Below are 18271 nucleotides of genomic sequence, written 5' to 3'. Positions count from 1 at the left end.
CTTTTGATAGAACATTGGTGCCTGCCTTAATATCGTTTGTATTTTCTTTACCTCTTGTTCATTGAGCCCACACAAAAACTTGAATATTGTTGTTGCAGGTTTCTTGTTCTATTTCTCTTGTTGCTCTATAATTTCCAACCATGTATCAAAAATATTCTTGCTATATGTGAACATATGAGCTTGCTTTGTAATGAAGGAATGTGATGCAAAGAGGCGAGCCATTGAAATAAATGCCTATAAAAAAGAAAGATACTTCAAATCTCAATAGAAAATACAATAATGAAACAATAAATACAATAAAATAGAAAAATTTCACTTACAGCCCAACCTGCACGAGTAGGATGACCCTCTATAATTACAAGAGGGTGCCTTGCAGGGAGCTTATGAAATTTCCATTGACTTTTAAGGTGTTTTAATATGTGACTGTATGGTTGTTTGACATATAAATCCTTGGCTTGCTCATTTGCAATAGCGAATATGGCAGTAGAAACCTGAGGAGTTGCATCCACAACAACTTGGGTCTTTCTTTTCTCGTACACTTTTACTAATTCTTGAGACACAAGATCATCAAGGGTTTCCTTCTCTTGATACTTTATCATTTTAGCAGCATAAATGGAGTGTTGACCATCAATGATCCAATATTTATAGTTTTTCAACTCTAACCCTTTTACTTCATTGAGTTTCATTGGGTTTCCACTCTTCTATTGACAATTATTTATGGGCATCAAATAAGCACATGCAACATGCCTATTCATACTTGGTGCAAACCACATCATACAGTTATCCATTTTCTTTGGTGCAAGTTGGCAATAGTTATAGTGATTTGGAGCAACAAACAATTATCAACATTGATCTCAAACTCTTTATACTTGAAATGAAAGTATTTTGAATACTTTTCCATGCCCCCCGTTTCCTTCTTTGCCACCTTCTTCAAGGTTTTTTCCAATAATCCAGGCTCTATGAATCGTAATGAATCATTAGATGATTTTTCAATCATCTCATCTAGGGTTTTGATGCTTTTACTTTTATCTACAATAGACTCACTAGTACTGGCACTGGCCTCACCCTTTTTCTTCTTTGCTTTTGGATGCTTAGGAGATTTCTTTGGTTTCCCTCTCAATGAAGCACTTATGGCATCTTGTAGTTGATCAAGGCTTGCTTCAGAAAGAGGATAATCAAAATTTCATCCTCAAGAAAACATAGTAACATCTTTCTCCTTGACCATTTGGTCAATAGCATAGAGCTTTGGTAAAAATTGCTACTCCATGTCTGTTGACACTTGAATGCATAAGCATTGAGCATCTGGATGAGCATCAACTATGGAGACTTCTAATGAAATAACTTGTCAAAAATCTTGAAATGTATTCTCATCCATGGCTTCTACAACATACAAATGGACCCTATGGAATTGGGTGCCATGTGTACCATAGATGTCTAAATACCATCGCCTTTCTTGATGACAAGCAAAGTCCACACTCACAGGAACTGTGAATTTTGTTTTTTGAGCCATGTTTCACCTAAAACAAAATACAAACAAAAAACTAATTTATCCCTTTATGACATGAATTTAAGTAATAGGTGTACTACCAATATACCATATGTATAATCTACACATACAAAAGAAAGAGAAGATTCCCAAGATCTATTACATGTACGTTCTCAACAATTTTTAAGAGATCTTCAAAAATCTATTATATATCCAATTGAGAATAGTTACAAAGGGGATTTAATGCATGTAAAATTCCATACTTGTCTAATATGGATAAGTTACAAAGTGCTTAGGTGCAACAAGATTAACCATGTGGTTCACTACTTATCCAATCTAAACAAGGTACCAAACTTGTGTATGACCAATCCAACACTTCTCCAATCTACCCATATTCTCTTTGGTGTATGGGATATCCACCACTTGTCCAATGTAGAAAAAATAAAAGGCCTTTGGTGAATGGAGGATCCACCATTTGTCCAATCTAAAAGCAAGGTAGAAAGGTCTTGTAGTTCACCACATATCTACTCTAAATGAAATTGTGTATGAAAAATCAACCATTTCTTCAATCTTAATAAGAGAAAAATGTCTTAAGTGTATGAGAGATCCACCACTTGTCCAATCTAAACATAAACAAATTGCCTTGAGGGCATGGGATATCCACCACTTGTCCAATCTAAACAAGAAAGAAAAGCCTTTGATGCATGGAAGATCCACCACTTGTCCAATCTAGACAAGAAAGAAAGTCCTTTGGTGCATGTGGTTTTACCAATTGTACAGTCTAGACAAGAAAAGAAGGCCTTTGGTGCATGGGAGATCCACCACCTGTACAATCTAGACAAGAAAAGAAGGCCTTTGGTGCATGGGAGATCCACCACCTATCCAATCTAGACAAGCCTAAGAAAGGAATTTGGTGCATGGGGGATCCACCACTTGTCCAATCTAGAAAACAAAGAAAGGCCTTTGGTACATGGGAGATCCATTACTTATCCTATCTCCACAAGAAAGAACTATCTTTGGTGAATGGGAGATCCACCACATGTCCAATCTAAACAAGAAAGAAAGGTCTTTGGTGCATGGAAAATCCACCACTTATTCAATCTAGAGTAAATAGCAAGCCCTTTGGTGCATGAGATATCCACAACTTATCCAATCTAGACTAGATAGCAAGGCCATTTGTGCATGGAACATCCACCACTTGTCCAATTTAAACAAAGAAAAGATTGTTTTTAGTGCGTGGGAGATCCACCACTTGTCCAATCTAGACAAGAAAGAAAGGACTTTGGTGATGGGAGATCCATCACTTGTCCATTCTAGACTAGATAGCAAGGCCTTTTGTGCAAGGGACATTCATTTACTTGTTCAATCTAGACAAGAAATAACTACCTTTGTCGGTGGATGGGAGATCCATCCACCAAACTAGATGAGAAATAACTACGTTTGGAAGACCCACCACTTGTCCAATCTAGACAAGAAATAAGGACCTTTGGTGGATGGGAGATCCACCAATTGTCCAATGTAGACAAGAAAGAAATGCCTTTGATGCATGGGAGATCCACCACTTGTCCAATATAGACAAGGCATAATCACCTTTGGTGCATGGGATATCCACCACTTGTCCAATCTAAACTATATAGCAATGTATTTGGTGGATGGAAGATCCACCCCTTCTCCAATCCAGAGTAGATAGCATTTTCTTTGGTGCAAGAAAAATCCATCACTTGGTCAATCTAGATAGCAAAGTAAGGCCTTTGGTACATGGGTGATCCACCACTTACTCAATCTAGACTAGATAACATTTCCTTTGGTGCATGGAAGATCCATCTCTTCTTCAATCTAGATAGAAAAAAAAGGTCTTTGGTGCATGGGAGATCCACCACTTGTCCAATATAGACTACATAGAAAGGCCTTTGGTGCATGGGAGACTCACCACTTGTCCAATCTACACTAGAGTGCAAGGCCCTTTGGTGCATGGGAGATCTAGCATGTGTCCAATCTAGACAAGATAGTAAAGGTCTTTGGTGCATGGGGGATCCTCAACTTGCCCAATCTGGACATTATACCACTTGGCCTTTGGTGCGCCAAAGATCCACCACTTGTCCAATATAGAAAAGAAAGAACTAACTTTGGTGCATGAGAGATCCACCACTTGTCCAATCTAGAGTAGAGAGCAAGGCCTTTGGTGCATGGGATATCCACCACTTATCCAATCTAAAAAAGAAATGAAGTCCTTTGGTGCACGGGTGATCCACCGTTTGGGCAATCTAGACAAGAAAGAAAGGCCTTTGGTGCATTGAAGATCAATAGATTATCCAATCTAGACTACATAGGAAGGCCATTTGTTCATGGGAGATCCACCACTTGTCTACTTAAAACAAGAAAGAAAGTCCTTTGGTGCATGGGAGATCCACCACTTGTCCAAACTATTCAAGAAAGAAATGTGTTTGGTTCATCGAGGAAAGCCTTCTATGCATGAGAGATCCACCACTTGGACAAGCTAAACAAGAAAGAAATGCCTTTGGTGCATGAGAAATCCACCACTTATCAAATTTAGAATAGATAGGAAAGCCTTTGGTGCATGGGAGATCCACTACTTGTCTAATCTATACAAAATAACTTTCTTTGATTCATGGGAAATTCTCAACTTGTTCAATCAAGACTAAGTACACAAGGCCTTTGTTTTGTCCAATTTGGACCAAAAATAATTTCCTTTGTTGCATGGGAAATCCACCACTTGTCAATCTATATTAAAAAGAAAGGCTTTTTGTGCATGAAGACTCCACTTGATTTCCAATGTAAACTAGATAGCAAGGCCTTTGATGCACGCGAGATCCACAATTTTCCCAATTTAGATAGGAAAGAGCTACCTTTGGTACATGGGCGATCCACCACTTTCCCAATGTAGATGGGAAAGAGATACCTTTGGTACATGGGAAATCCACCGCTTGTACAATCTAGGCTAGGTAGCAAGGTTTTTGGTGCATGGGAGATCCACTAATTGTCTAATTTAAACAAGAAAGAACTATCTTTAATGTGGGAGAGATCAACCACTTGTCCAATCTAGACAAGAAGAAAATACCCTTGGTGCATGAGAGATCCATCAGTTGTCCAATCTAAACTAGATAGAAAGTCCTTTGGTACATGGGAAATCCACCACATGCCCAATCTAAACAATAACAAAAGGCATTTGGTGCATGGGAGATCTACTACATGTCCAATCTAGACTACATAGGAAGGCCTTTTGTTCATGGGAGATTTTCCACTTGTCCAATCTAGACTAGATGGCATTTCCTTTGTTGCATGGAAGATCCACCACTTGTTCAATCTAAACATCAAAGAAAGGCCTTTGGTGCATGGGAGATGCACCACTTGTCCAATCTAGACTAGATGGCATTTCCTTTGATGCATGGAAGATCCACCACTTGTTCAATCTAGACAACAAAGAAAGGCATTTTTTTGCATGGAAGATCCACCACTTGTCCAATCTAAACAAGAAAGAACTACCTTTGGTGCATGGAAGATCCACCACATGCCCAATTTAGACAAGAAAGTAAAGGTCTTTGATGCATGGGAGATCCACAACTTGCCCAATCTAGACATTATACCAAGGCTTTTGGTGCATAGGAGATTCATCACTTGTTCAATCTAGACAAGAAAGAACTACCTTTGGTGCATGGGAGATCAACCACATGTCCAATCTAAACAAGAAAGAAAGGCCTTTGGTGCATGAGAGATCCACCACTTGTCCAATCCAGACTAGAGAGCAAGGCCTTTGGTGCATGGGAGATCCACCACTTGTCCAATTCAGAAAAGAAAGAAAGCCATTTGGTGCATGGGAGATCTACCACATGGCCAATCTAGACAAAAAATAAAGGAATTTGGTGCATGGGAGATCAACCACCTATCCAATCTAGACTACATAGGGAGATCCACCACTTGTCCAATCTAGACAAGAAAGAAAGGGATTTGGTGCACGAGAGATCCCATCACTTGGCCAATCTAGACCAAAAAGAAAGGCTTTTGGTGGATGAGAGATCCACCCCTTGTCCAATCTAAATAAGAAAGAAATGCATTTGGTGCATGGGAGAAAGGCTTCTGTGCATCGGCGATCCACCACTTGTCTAATCTAAATAAGAAAGAAAAGCCTTTGGTGCATGCCAAATCCACCACTTTTCAAATGTAAACTAGATAGAAAAGCCTTTGGTGCATGGGAGATCCACTACTTGTCTAATCTAGACAAGAAAGAATTATTTTTTATGCATGGGAGATCTTCAACTTGTTCAATCAAGACTAGGCATCAAGGCCTTTTTTTTGTCCAATCTAGACAAAAAATAATTTCCTTTGCTCCATGGGAGATCCACCAATTTTCAATCTATACTAGAAAAGAAAGGCCTTTGGTGCATGGAGAATCCACCACCTTTCCAATGTAAACTAGATAGCAAGGCCTTCAATGCATGCAAAATCCACAGTTTGTCCAATCTACACAAGAAAGAGCTACCTTTGGTGCAAGAGTGATCCATTAAACTAGACTAGATAGCAAGGCCTTTGCTGCATGGGACATCCACCAATTGTCTGATTTAAACAAGAAATAACTATGTTTAATGTGTGGGAGATCCACCACTTGCCCAATCTAAACAAGAAACAAAGACCTTTTGTGCAAGGGAGATCCACCACTTGTCCAATCTTGAAAACAAAGAAAGGACTTTGGTACATTGAAGATCCACCACTTGTCTTATTTAAACAAGAATAACTACCTTTGGTGCATGTGAGATCTACCACATACCTGTCTAAACAAGAAAGAAAGGCCTTTGATGCATGAGAGATCCACCACTTGCTCAATCTAGTGTAGATAGCAAGGCCTTTGGTGCATGAGATATCCACCACTTGTCTGGTCTAGACTATATAGTAAGGTTGTTTGTGCATGGAACATCCACCATTTCTCCAAGCTAGACAAGAAAGACAAACCTTGGGTGCATGGGAGATCCACCACTTGTTCAGTCTAGACTAGATAGCAAGGCCTTTTGTGCATGGGACATCCATTATTTGTTCAATCTAGACAAAAAGAACTACCTATGGCATTAGGAAGGGAATGGGGTGTAGGAGGGCCTCTTTATTTGCCATGGAATTAAAAATGGAATTAGGGGTTGGGCTAATGGGTGGATGCCATGTGGACAAAAATGGTGGGTGTGGAAGGTTTGGTCAAACTTGTACTCTTTCATAAAATATAAAAAGAAAAACTCTTATAAATGATAAAAATAGAGCCTTTTTTTAAAATATTGGGATAAAAACCAATCTTTTCTCTCTCTAGAGGCTGTCAATTTGTTTTTCCCACTCTCTTAATATGAGGTCTCTTCAAAAATGTGCTGAACATTCTCTCTCTCTCTCTCTCTCTCTCTCTCTCTCTACTGTACCATCTATCACTTCTCCTCTCTCTACTGTACCATCTCTCATTTCTCCTCTCTCTTCTTCTCTCTCTTCTTTATCAATACCATCTCTCACTTCTCCTCTCTCACTTTTCCCTCCCAAAACCCTTTGCAGCAGAGTTTTGAATCTCTTTTCCCTCCTCAAGCTTGTAACATTCTTCTCAAGGTTGCTGCATTCTTCTCAAGATTGCAGCTTGCTCCTCAAGCTTGCAAATTACCCCTCAAGCTTGCACTTGCTCCTCAAGGTAAATATTTCCATTGCTCTGTAAGCTTCTTACACATTGCTATCTATACCTGAGTTTGCAGCATATCTTTTGTTTAAATCTACCATTTTTCTTTCTCTTTAAATCTTGAGTATCCCGCTCAAGCTTTTCCCAACCTGCAAGTTTTATATCATAGTAGTAAGTGTTGTGTGTTAGTTGTGCCAATATTTTCCATTGGTGTGCATCGATTAACAATAAGTGTTGTGTGCAAGCTGTGCCATTATCTTCCATGTCATCATCAGGTTCTCGACAACCTAGGAGTGCTATTGACTCCATGTCATGCAACAATGTTCAAGATGATAGTGGATGCTGGGTGACGACGGAGTTCAAACAATGTGGGTGACTATGCAACCTAGTTCAAGAGGTGCACACAAGGTCTCTAGGAGACACATGGCTTCTCGGGTCACACCATTGAAAGGGAAGAATAATGGAGTTTAAACAACTCCAAAGTGGTAAGCGGCTTACAAAGGTTCAACATGTGTATGTTGCTTCACAATTGAAGTTAACGACAACGTTGACTCCACTAAGGTTTCCAGCAAATTGTAAGTTCACACCACTATCAAAGTCTTAGATTTTCTTGATTATATTTTTGTTGTGTAAGTTGCTTTGTTGTTTTAAGATTTCTTTGATTGTGTAATGTTTACAAATGTTTTTCCATCCAATTTTGTAGAGTGGGAGCCAATAGAGTCCTTCACATGAACTTTTGAGGTCATTCATGTTGAGCTTGGCAAGTTTCTCTATGTTGGTTGTTCATCCTCTGAGCTTGCTTCACAAAATATTTTTTTACAACCATAATTACATCACACCTAAGAGAAATGGGTATGGCAATTTTTCTCCGGTTAACTTGCCAACTTTGCAGAGTTTCGAATGGGCTAAGCCACATGGTGCCTTAATAGCAGCAACCAAAAGGAGAATTGAGATGGATGTGCATGCAGCAATGAAGTGCACCTATGGTTCTCATAAAGCAACTTTGACGTGGTTTATGTCACTTCATATGTTTGTATATATTATTTGTTTGCAGAGTGTTCACAAGACACCAACAATGTGGACCTGCAAAGGAGGAGGTGCAATATATGGCTTTCTTGCAAACGAAAGTGGTCAACCATCAAGGAGATATAATCAAGTGCTCTATAATTGCGGAGAATGTGGTCTTCAGATACCATATCGCAAAGCAAAGCTTGTCAATGGCCTTTCCATACAAAAGATAGAAGTTGACGATGGGAGGATGGGAAGCACTAGACTCAAGCGTTGCTGTTAAAGAATCCATTGATCTGCAAATATTTCTCCATGATGATACAGTGCATGATATCTTAGTGAATAACAACTGGCATCTCAGTCATCTTCGCAAGCATCTTAATCTTAGATATTCCTTGTTAGAGCCATATCTCTCTGTAATCAACCAAAAAGTTATACGTTCTAGAAAAGAGAAGAGCTTCTTATGTGAGAACATTGCCATTTCCGCGATGTATTTCTGTAAAACCTTGTAGCTGATAAAAGATTTTGCTCTTATTAATGATTCTGGTGTTTTGAATTTTATCTCTGTGTAAAATCTTATGTCCAACGTTATGAGTGAAATGCAATTTCAGTGAGTTGGAATGCAAGTGCTTTCCACAATGGTTTCTTTTGATGCTTTGTCGCATTTATTAAGTAAAAGTATAGTTTTTAGTTATTTTTATTAATATTTTAATTTTTTTAAAAAAGTGACTTTGGGTATATAAGTGAATTTATAAGTTTTTAAAAGCTTTCATAACATTCACAAAACTCAGACTCTTTGCTCTCAAGCTCTCTCTGTCAGCTCTCTATCCATTTTCTTTGCAAAAAACCCATGGCCACATCTTGTGACGCACTTCTCTCACAATTGGAAAAGATAGGACTTGCAGATCAAGCACATGATCTAATTAGTGTCTTTGAAGGCTTCATCGACATACAAGCCACATCCAACCTTCATGGGGAGGCATTCCAGAGTTTCCTTGACTACATGGCACAACACATCAAAGAATATGCCATAGTCTTTGAGGGATCTGACATGGCATGTGTGCTAGTGGATTTCCTCAAGCACCTCTACGCCACCGACAAAAACTTTTTCTATCGATTGTTGAGATTCATTAAAGGGCTCACTGATCGGGATTACAGGACAGAGAATGAAGAAGACCTCATGGACCTGGGCATGGGGTGTATCGGCACTCAATTCATCTCATGGGACATGGTTTTGGTTAGACTTGTGCTTGAAGGTACTGACAAGGGGAAATCAAAAGACAAAGCCACTAAGAAACCAATGGTGACTCTTGTTGAGGAGTCAAAGGAAGTTATCAAAGAGGTGGATGAGCAGGTGGAGGCATCAATGGCACTTTTCCTCTTACAAGAGCCCCGTTCAACTGAGAAGGATGATAGAATGATTGAGGGAGATGACGTGTTGGAAGAAGTTCTGGAGCTCCAAATTCTTTCTCTAAATGCAATGGTGGTCGATGGTCATCACTTCCTATTTCTTGATGATATTGCCAAAACATTGGGACTTAGAGAAGATGAGTCTCTCTCAGTGCTAGCTATCTATGCAGGGATGAAGGATCCTGGTGGAAAACAAGAGAAGACAGAATTTGAAATTTTTGAAGATCAAAGTATTTTAGACAGCCTCTCATTCTTTCCCACTAAGAATGAACAAACATTGGTGCATACCGTCGCTTCTACCCTGGTAGAGCTCAAATTGTGTGCCTCTTTCTACGAAAGCGTTCTTGAAAGTGCTTTTCAACTTCACAAACCTTTGATCTCTATGGGAAAAGATGATCGCTCTAGCATCAACCTTACAAAGAAAACACTTGAAGAGATGGATGAAGAGACAGAGGTAAACTTATTATAACTTGATTGCTTGTGTGCGATTTATTACAACAAGAGTTAAAATTTATAAATTGTTTTGCAGACTGCATATCATGTTGATAAGTTTACAATGCAAATTGGTGGTTATCTCAGCAACCTTACGGGCAGAGATAGCTCTTTGTGGCACTACCTGAGCCACTTGGGACCCTCAATTCTTAGATTTGTACACACGAACTTCTCCAAGCATGGTACAACGGAGATGCTCAAGTGCAAAGCTTTGAGTGCCATCCTTGCTGAAGACTCTCTCACTCTAAACGCCCATAAATGTATATTGGTCGATCGAGAGGCTGCTTTGTATGCATTTACAGGCAAGCACTCTGGATCGATCCTCTCCCACTATGCTTTAAGCTTAGGTCAAGGAGTGACAAACCAAACAAATCGTAAAGACATTTGATGTTGATTCAGCCCCTCCTCCAATTCCTACCGATGTAATTTGTCAAGAGATGCATAAACCAAGATGTAATATCTCTTGTAATAAAAAAAGTTTTGTTTTTTGAATTGTTCGATTGCATTTGGTGTATTCTAATGGCAATGTTTACACAAATTTTTCAATTTTTATTTAATTTTAAGTTTGTTTAAGCACTAGAACTACAATTTAATGATGTACAAGGTTAAAAGAGAAATTAAAAAAAAAAAAGCCCTGTGCGCCACAACGTGCACAGGGATATTTTGACTAGGTCAAAACTACCCTGTGCGCGTCGTGGCGCACATAGCTTTTTTTTTTTTGCCTTTATCCTTGTACATCACCTTTAGAGTGATTTGGCACAGATCTGCAAGCTTTGGAAGACATTTTGGGCAGGTTTCAAAAAAAAAAAAACACAATTGAGCAATCTATTGAAATGAACTTTAACTAAATAACAACTTATAAAATTATTGAAATTCTCAAGACACAGTATAAAATTACTCAAGACACCAAATGATGCAAAATTTGATCATTGATATTGATTCAAAAGATTACAAACTCTCAGTAGAGCCACAAATCTGATAAAAAAGGTTACATGGGATGAACTAATTCTTATATAAGCAGGCTTCACCTCTCAATCTTATTGCTAATGCTAAATCCGTAACTTTTAGGGTGACTTGATTGGCATGCACCATACAAGAAATGCCGTCTTTGAACAATTGCACCAAAATATCTTTGACGGCGTCCTGTAGTGCCAAGAGTGCTTTGCCTTGGATACGAGTGACAGAGTCACTACACTCTTCCATAATTTCTCTAACAACACAAGAAAAGGCCGCTTTTGGTATGATTGGATTGGCATATTTTTTATATTTTCTAATTTTCCTCAAGGCCACCGTTCCTAGCTTCCATCTTTTTTTATTTTGTGCCACGGGTGGTGGAGGAGGAGCTGCTTGTATGGCCCATTGAGGAGGGTCATTTTTATACTTTTCTCTCCTATCTGCTTGAGCCTGCTGCTCTTCAGTTGCTGTGAGATTGTCTTTCTTTCTCTTTGGACATTTTTTGGCTCTTTGAGGACCTTTGGGTGGTCGAGAGCTGCCAGCCTGTGCCTGTTGTGTTGCTCTGGCTCTCTGTTCAGCTGCTCTTTTCTCTGCTTTGACCCGTGCTTGAAGATTTTCCAAACGGGTTCTTTAAGCCTCGGCTCTCTTCCATTCTTCCACCTCTCGTATTCTTGCTTCTTCATTTTCTCTGCTTTCAGCTTCGTTGGCAGCTCTTTCTTTTTCCTCACGTGCCTCCCTCTTCTTTCGTCTCTTGGCATCCCGTTTCTCATGCTTTGGTGTTTTTCTTTTTGCGCACTAACGCACTTTTTGCAGTGTAGTTTTCAAGGTTGCTTGAGCAACATGCGTTGGAACAACAGGTGGAAATTGCTCATTTTGTAGTGGTTCAGGGTTGATCTCAGAGATTGGTGGAGGATCCGACAAAGCTGTGCGGTGATCTTGTTGTAATGGCGGAAGATCCCCAAAAATTTGGCGCATCGTTGTTTGATCATTTGGAATAGAAGGGTTTGGATGTTAGAGGGGCTCTGTGAGACAGGTTGTGGTGTTGGGTTACGTCATGCGACTACGATGCAGGATTTAATGTGGCAATGGTTTCCTCGTGTGAAGGAGATGATTGGGGAGGTTGCTCAATATTTGGATGGGGTTGTGGTGTTGGATTGAAGATGTGGGTTTTGTATGTAGTGCGGGTTGGGGTTGGGATGTGGTAATGGTTTCTTCTTGTGCATGAGATGGTTGAGGAGGTTGTGTGGCATTTGGAGATGGTTGTGACATTGGATTTGAAGCTGGAGATTGTGTATCAAGTGCGGGTGATGAATCTGTTGTGGTGTGAGTGGCGGTGGTGTCATCGACGTGCATACTGATTTCTTCTTGAGTAGGTTCCATGTTGAGCAAGATATGAGTATGTGCTTGTTTTGGCTTGAGTGGATCTTCTAGAACGTGCGAATGAGAAATGAACTTTAAAAAGTGAGTTTGACTTAAATAGGCTCAAAAATTTTAACAAAATTAAAAACTTAAAAAATGAATATTTTTTTTAAAAAAACTCATAATTGAAAGAGAATTCACACACGGGTCAAAAACTAAGCGTCAACAATTGATTAACATCAAAATGCGAGGTTACAACAAATTTTTTTTGTGATCAAAATTTATTTATTTTGCACCCAATGTCTGCCATCTCTTTGCCTTGTTGCCAACCATTAACGGAAGCGATCTTTTGCTATTGAAGCATGGTATGAATTCAATCGCCTCATGTTAATCACTTTTCTATTCTGCATTTCAAATTCCTTTGTACTCTTGTCTTTTTTCTCTGTCTCCTTGCCAAAACTCTGTAAAACCAATTGAACATTTCATGTAACGCATTGCTTTTTTTTTCCACCTCCATGACGTGTATTCTTAAAATACACCGCTTTTGCTTGATAGTGTGAGCGCTCAATTCCTTCTCCAGATGCCCAATGAGCCAAAAGTGTCGAGAAAAAATACACTATGTGCAAAAAGAATATGCTGAAAAATACAAGTTTTAGTTCAATGATATTGTAACGCTGATTGTAGAGACCAAATGAAACTCACCATGTAATGTATTGTGTGTGTCTCTCCCCAAGCATTGACCATTTTCAATGTGAAACTGTTGATCACAAACTTCAAAGCGGATATCTCATCAGTAGTAGTCAGCTTTGCTTTTTCAAGCAGACAAAAAATATCATCGATAGATTGCCACACATGAGCACGCTTAATTCCAAGAGCAGCTTTGTTCCCTTTGTATGTGGTAATGTCACGCACTTTTTTCCACAATTGAAACTCAGTGGGACTTTGAGAAGCCAAATAATTTGATAAAAAATGCCTAGTTTTGCTACCACTCATACATATTTTATTGGGGCGATCTTGTGTACTGTCAGATGTCTTCTTGTCCTTGGATAGCTCAACTGCACCACCATGTAGACCAACACTTGATAGAATAGACTCAAGTTCCTTTATACACTCCTCTCTTCTTTGCACAGGCTCCATGTTGCAAGCATAATTGATATGTAACATTAGTAACTTGTCAAGAATTCGCAGACGAGCATGAAGGGTGCAAACATGCACATTAATAAGTGGAATTGGTAAAATAGGAGTCCCAATTGGGATCATCCATGTCTCAATTAGGAGGTACACTTTGATCACAACTGAGAAGACCTTGGAACCACTGTTGTAGTGACTTACTCATTGTTTGTGTATTGGACACACCTTTCACATAGTTGGCTGTAACTTTTCCCCCTTTTCCCTTACCGCTCTTTGATTTGCTAACTTTTAGCCCTTGCTCTTGGTTCCCATGGACACCTTACTATGGCAGCAATAAATGCATGGAAAGAGTGTCATTGCACCATGCTTGCAACCTAACATGCACTTAAGAGTTTTCAAATCTCCTACCAAATGCCACTCAACTTGGAACAAACCCAAGTCTGAAACCTACAATCTTTGTCCTTCCTGTTGTTGCCAAATGATGTCAACAATTGGTGTATGATTGAAATACCACTTCAAGGACTCATATGTTTTTTGCGGGAGATGAAAATCTGCCAACCACCAGATATTCTTCTTTGATTGAACACCTAAACACGTGTTTCCCTTCTCATTGGCATTTAACTCAACATCGACACCTACTAAGGCCATGTTCATCATTGTAACGCTTACCCTTTTGAGCCGTTGACCTTTAACAATCTGACACTCATCTAGTCTCATAACAAATATTACTTTGCCACCACACTCTTCCTGTGTCAACTCGTAAAATCTGACCGTTGACTCTTGGAGCTTCAAACAAGTCAACATACACACTGTTGAATTTGTTGTAGCGAAAGGATTTCCTTCTTCTAATGTCATGACATCCTTGACACATTGAAATCCACCTAACAATCTTACAAAATCATTATTGGTGCATTGTTTGGCAATGCTAACACTCTAAGGTGTTGGTAGCAACCTAAAAAGACCTTTTGCTCTGTGTCCTATTGTGACAATTTTATACAAAGCTTCATAAGCTTTGAAACTTATTCCTGCACTGTCACACACCTCCATCATCTCCTGAGGTGACACAATGCTCTTTAACTCATTGAAATATTTTTGATGCAGAATTTTGGCAATGCCAACATTGGATGGATCGTCCAATAGCTCCACCAACTCCTTTAGTTTGATGATATGTTGTAGTAAAGTACGTCCTGTTGTATCAATATCAAAATCGATTCCCATAATTTGTCGAGCCAAATTTTGCATATGGAAACAAAATTATAACAACCTACAAAAAAAGTGTAAAAGCAAAAGTTGGCATTTGTACCCTTACCTAGTTTGTTGTATACGTTTCTTTCGAGCTCCACCATTTGAAGATAGCATAGACATTGCTTGTCTCTTGCGCTTACGAATGTAGTAGCTGAGGGGAATGTGTGTGAGATGATCTATTCTCTGACGCATATTACGCGGAGTGTGTTGTAGATGAGCCAAGGTGCTTTTTCCTGTGAAGGTATACAAGGCCGCCTCTCAATTGACCAATATACATTTGTGCAAATTAAGAATGAGGGAATTTTCACCAAGGATGACACTTAATGCTTTGCACTTGACCAGCTCCGTAGTACCATGCTTGGAGAATTTAGTCTGGGCAATTGAAAGACTTCATGGTCCCAAGTGGCTCAAGTTGTGCCATAAGGAGCTACCTTTGTCCATGGAGTTGTTGCAAGAACCCTCAGTTTGCATTGAAAACTTGGTATGTGGTCTAAAAACCTTTATAAAAGGCTTGAACTTTTAATGTAAGGAGCCGCTGGCAATCAACAATTTCTTCACCTATCTCCTGTTTTCCTTGTAAGGTTGATGCTAGAGAAATTATTCCTACCCGTAGAAATCAATAGTTTGTGTGGATGAAAGACACTTTTGGGAACACTTTCATAGAAAGAGGCACATGATTTGATCTTTCCAATTGTATAGGCCACCATTTGCACCAGTTTTTGTTTGTATTAGTGAGGAGGAAAGAGAGATTGGATGGGAAACTTTGGTCTTCAAAGTCAATTTGAAATCAAGTCTTTTGTTTCTTTCCACTGATCCTTCATGCCCACATTCATAACTAGCACTAAGAGGGATCCACCTTTTCTAAGTCCCAGTGTTTTGGCAATGTCATCAAGGAACAAAAATTGACGACCATCCACCACCACTGCATGTAGAGTAAGAATTTGGAGGTCAATGACTTCTTCCAAAACCTCATCTCCCTCTATCATTTAATCTTCCTCCTCAGTGGAGTTGGGCTCTTGCAAGAGGAAAAGTGCCATTAAAGCTTTAGCGTGTTCATCAACCTCTTTGATAACTTCATTTGACTCCTCGACAAGGGTCACATAAGATTTATTATTGGCTTTTTCTTCGATTTTCCCTTATCTATGCCCTCAAGAATAAGTAGGACCAAAACCATGTTCCATAAAATGAATTGGGTACTTATGCACCCCATGCTCAGGTCTATGAGGTCATATTTATCCCCAGTCTTGTAATCCAATTTAGTGAGCCCTTTAATGAATAGAAAAAAGCAAAAGCAAAAACATTTGGCAGTGACGTAGAGGTGCTTGAGGAAATCCACTTTTATCCATGCCATGTCAGATCCCTCAAGCATTATGGCATAATCTTTGATGTGTTGTGCCATGTACTCAAGGAAGCTCTAGAACGCCTGTGCATGCAATTTGGTTTTGGCATGCATGTCAATCATCCCTTTGAACACAATGACTAGATTGGGTGCTCAATCTTCAAGTCCTACCTTCTCCAATTGTGAGAGAATTGCATCACAAGACGTTGCCATGGGTGCTTTTACAAAGAATATGGGAAGGGAGCTTAGAGATAAAGTTTGAGAGCGTAGCAATAGAGTTTTGTGAATGTTATAAATGAATTTAAGAGCTTAGAAAGTCACTTATTTACCCAAGGTCACTTGTTAAAAACACATAAAATGGTCATACAAAAAACTTAAAACTATACCTTTTAGTTAACACACGCAATAAAGCATTAAAAAACTTGCACATAGATGGAATTCAAAACAACGTATTCTTTAATGGGAGAAAAAATTGCATATATTACAAGATTTTACAAAAATGCATCACAAAAATGCAATGTTCTTACATAGAAAGCCCTTCTCTTTTCTAGATCTTATAACTTTTTTGTAGATTAAAAAGAGATATGGCTCAGGCAAGGTATATCTAAGATTAAGATACTCACAAAGATGATTGAGGTGCCAGCTGTTAGTCACTGAGATCTTGTGCATTGCATCATTGTGGAGACATATTTTCAAATCAATGGATTCCTAATAGTAATCATATCAAAGTCTAGCGCTTCCCATTCTCCCATTGTGAATTCCATCTTTTGGAGGGAAATGTCATTGACAAGCTTTGCTTTACGATATGATAGCTAAAGACCACATTCTTGGCAATTACAAAGCTCTTGATTCTATCTCCTTGGTGGTTGACCATCTTGGTCTCCAAATGCACCGGTGAAAGATTACCATACCCTTTTTGCCTAGGGGTGAGATCAGTATGGTTGTAGAAAAGAATGTTTCATGAACCAAGCTCAAAGGATGAGCAACCAACATAAAGCTTGCCAAGGTCAACATGGATGGCCATAAAAGTCTTTGTGAAGGACTCTATTGGCCCCCCCTCTATAAAATTGGATGGGAAAACATGTAACCATGAACTAGCAATGAAATCTTATAGACATCAAAGCAACCTATACAACAAGAATACAAAGTAGACATTCTAAAAACTTGATAGAGGTGTGAAATTACAGTTTGCAAGAAACCTCAATGGAGTCAATGTTGGCTCTAGATTTAGTTGTGAAGCAACATACACATGCTACACCTTTCCAAGCCGCTTACCTTCTTAGATTTGCTTGAACTTCATGATTCTTCCCTTTAGCGTGCTCAAGAAGCCACGTGTCTCCTTGAGACCTTGTGTGCACCTCTTGAGTTGGGCTGCATTGTCCCCCACATCAATTCTTTAAATTCCCTTATCACCCAGCATCTAATATTGTCTTGTACATTGCTACATGAAATGAGTCAATAACAATCTAGTTGTTTTGATGATGCCATGGAAAATAGTGGCACAACTTCCACAGTACACTTATGATAATTGTTTGCATATCCGTGGAAAATAGTGGCACAACCTACACACAACACTTCTTTGCCACTGACTGTTATGATGCTCCATCTTAGCATGTACATTTGCCCGATATCGTCGCCTTTTGTATTTTTTATGTCTTTTATCTAATTTGTGATTATGGGTTGTCCCTAATTCAAAATCAGTACTATGATCCTCACTTGGGTCCTCCTCTGTCCAAGATAAGTTGTCGATGGTGTGCTACTTGAGCCAGTATTACTTCTTCATCAAGCTCGGAGTTTGAGCTAATTTCAGTTGTTGATTCTACCATCAAATCACATGAGTTACAACCCTCGGAGATACTACTAGGTTCCTCGTTAGTCAAGATTTCAGTCCTTGTGTCCTTCGAATGTGCAAATACTGCTCTTATCATGTTTAAGGGAACAAATTGTGGTAGTTGATTTCCCTCAGGTGTTACCCAAGTTGTTCCCCTGTTACCCCAAGTATCAATAGTGGCTGCTAAGTGTACCCAATCCACATTGTCGGACTCATCCATCCCAGGTAGAACGTCCAAATAAGGAGGATTTTCTCCCACATCAGTGTCCTTTTTACATGTATGACAATACTTCAAAGGGGCTGAGTGAATTGTGGTATCAGATCGATTAGCAATTATAAATCTTTTCCCCAAAGGATCCACTC

Source organism: Adiantum capillus-veneris, chromosome 12, assembly GCF_014529385.1.
Source record: "Adiantum capillus-veneris isolate H3 chromosome 12, ASM1452938v2, whole genome shotgun sequence".
NCBI lineage: Eukaryota > Viridiplantae > Streptophyta > Polypodiopsida > Polypodiales > Pteridaceae > Adiantum > Adiantum capillus-veneris.
This window is presented reverse-complemented; position numbering follows the sequence as displayed.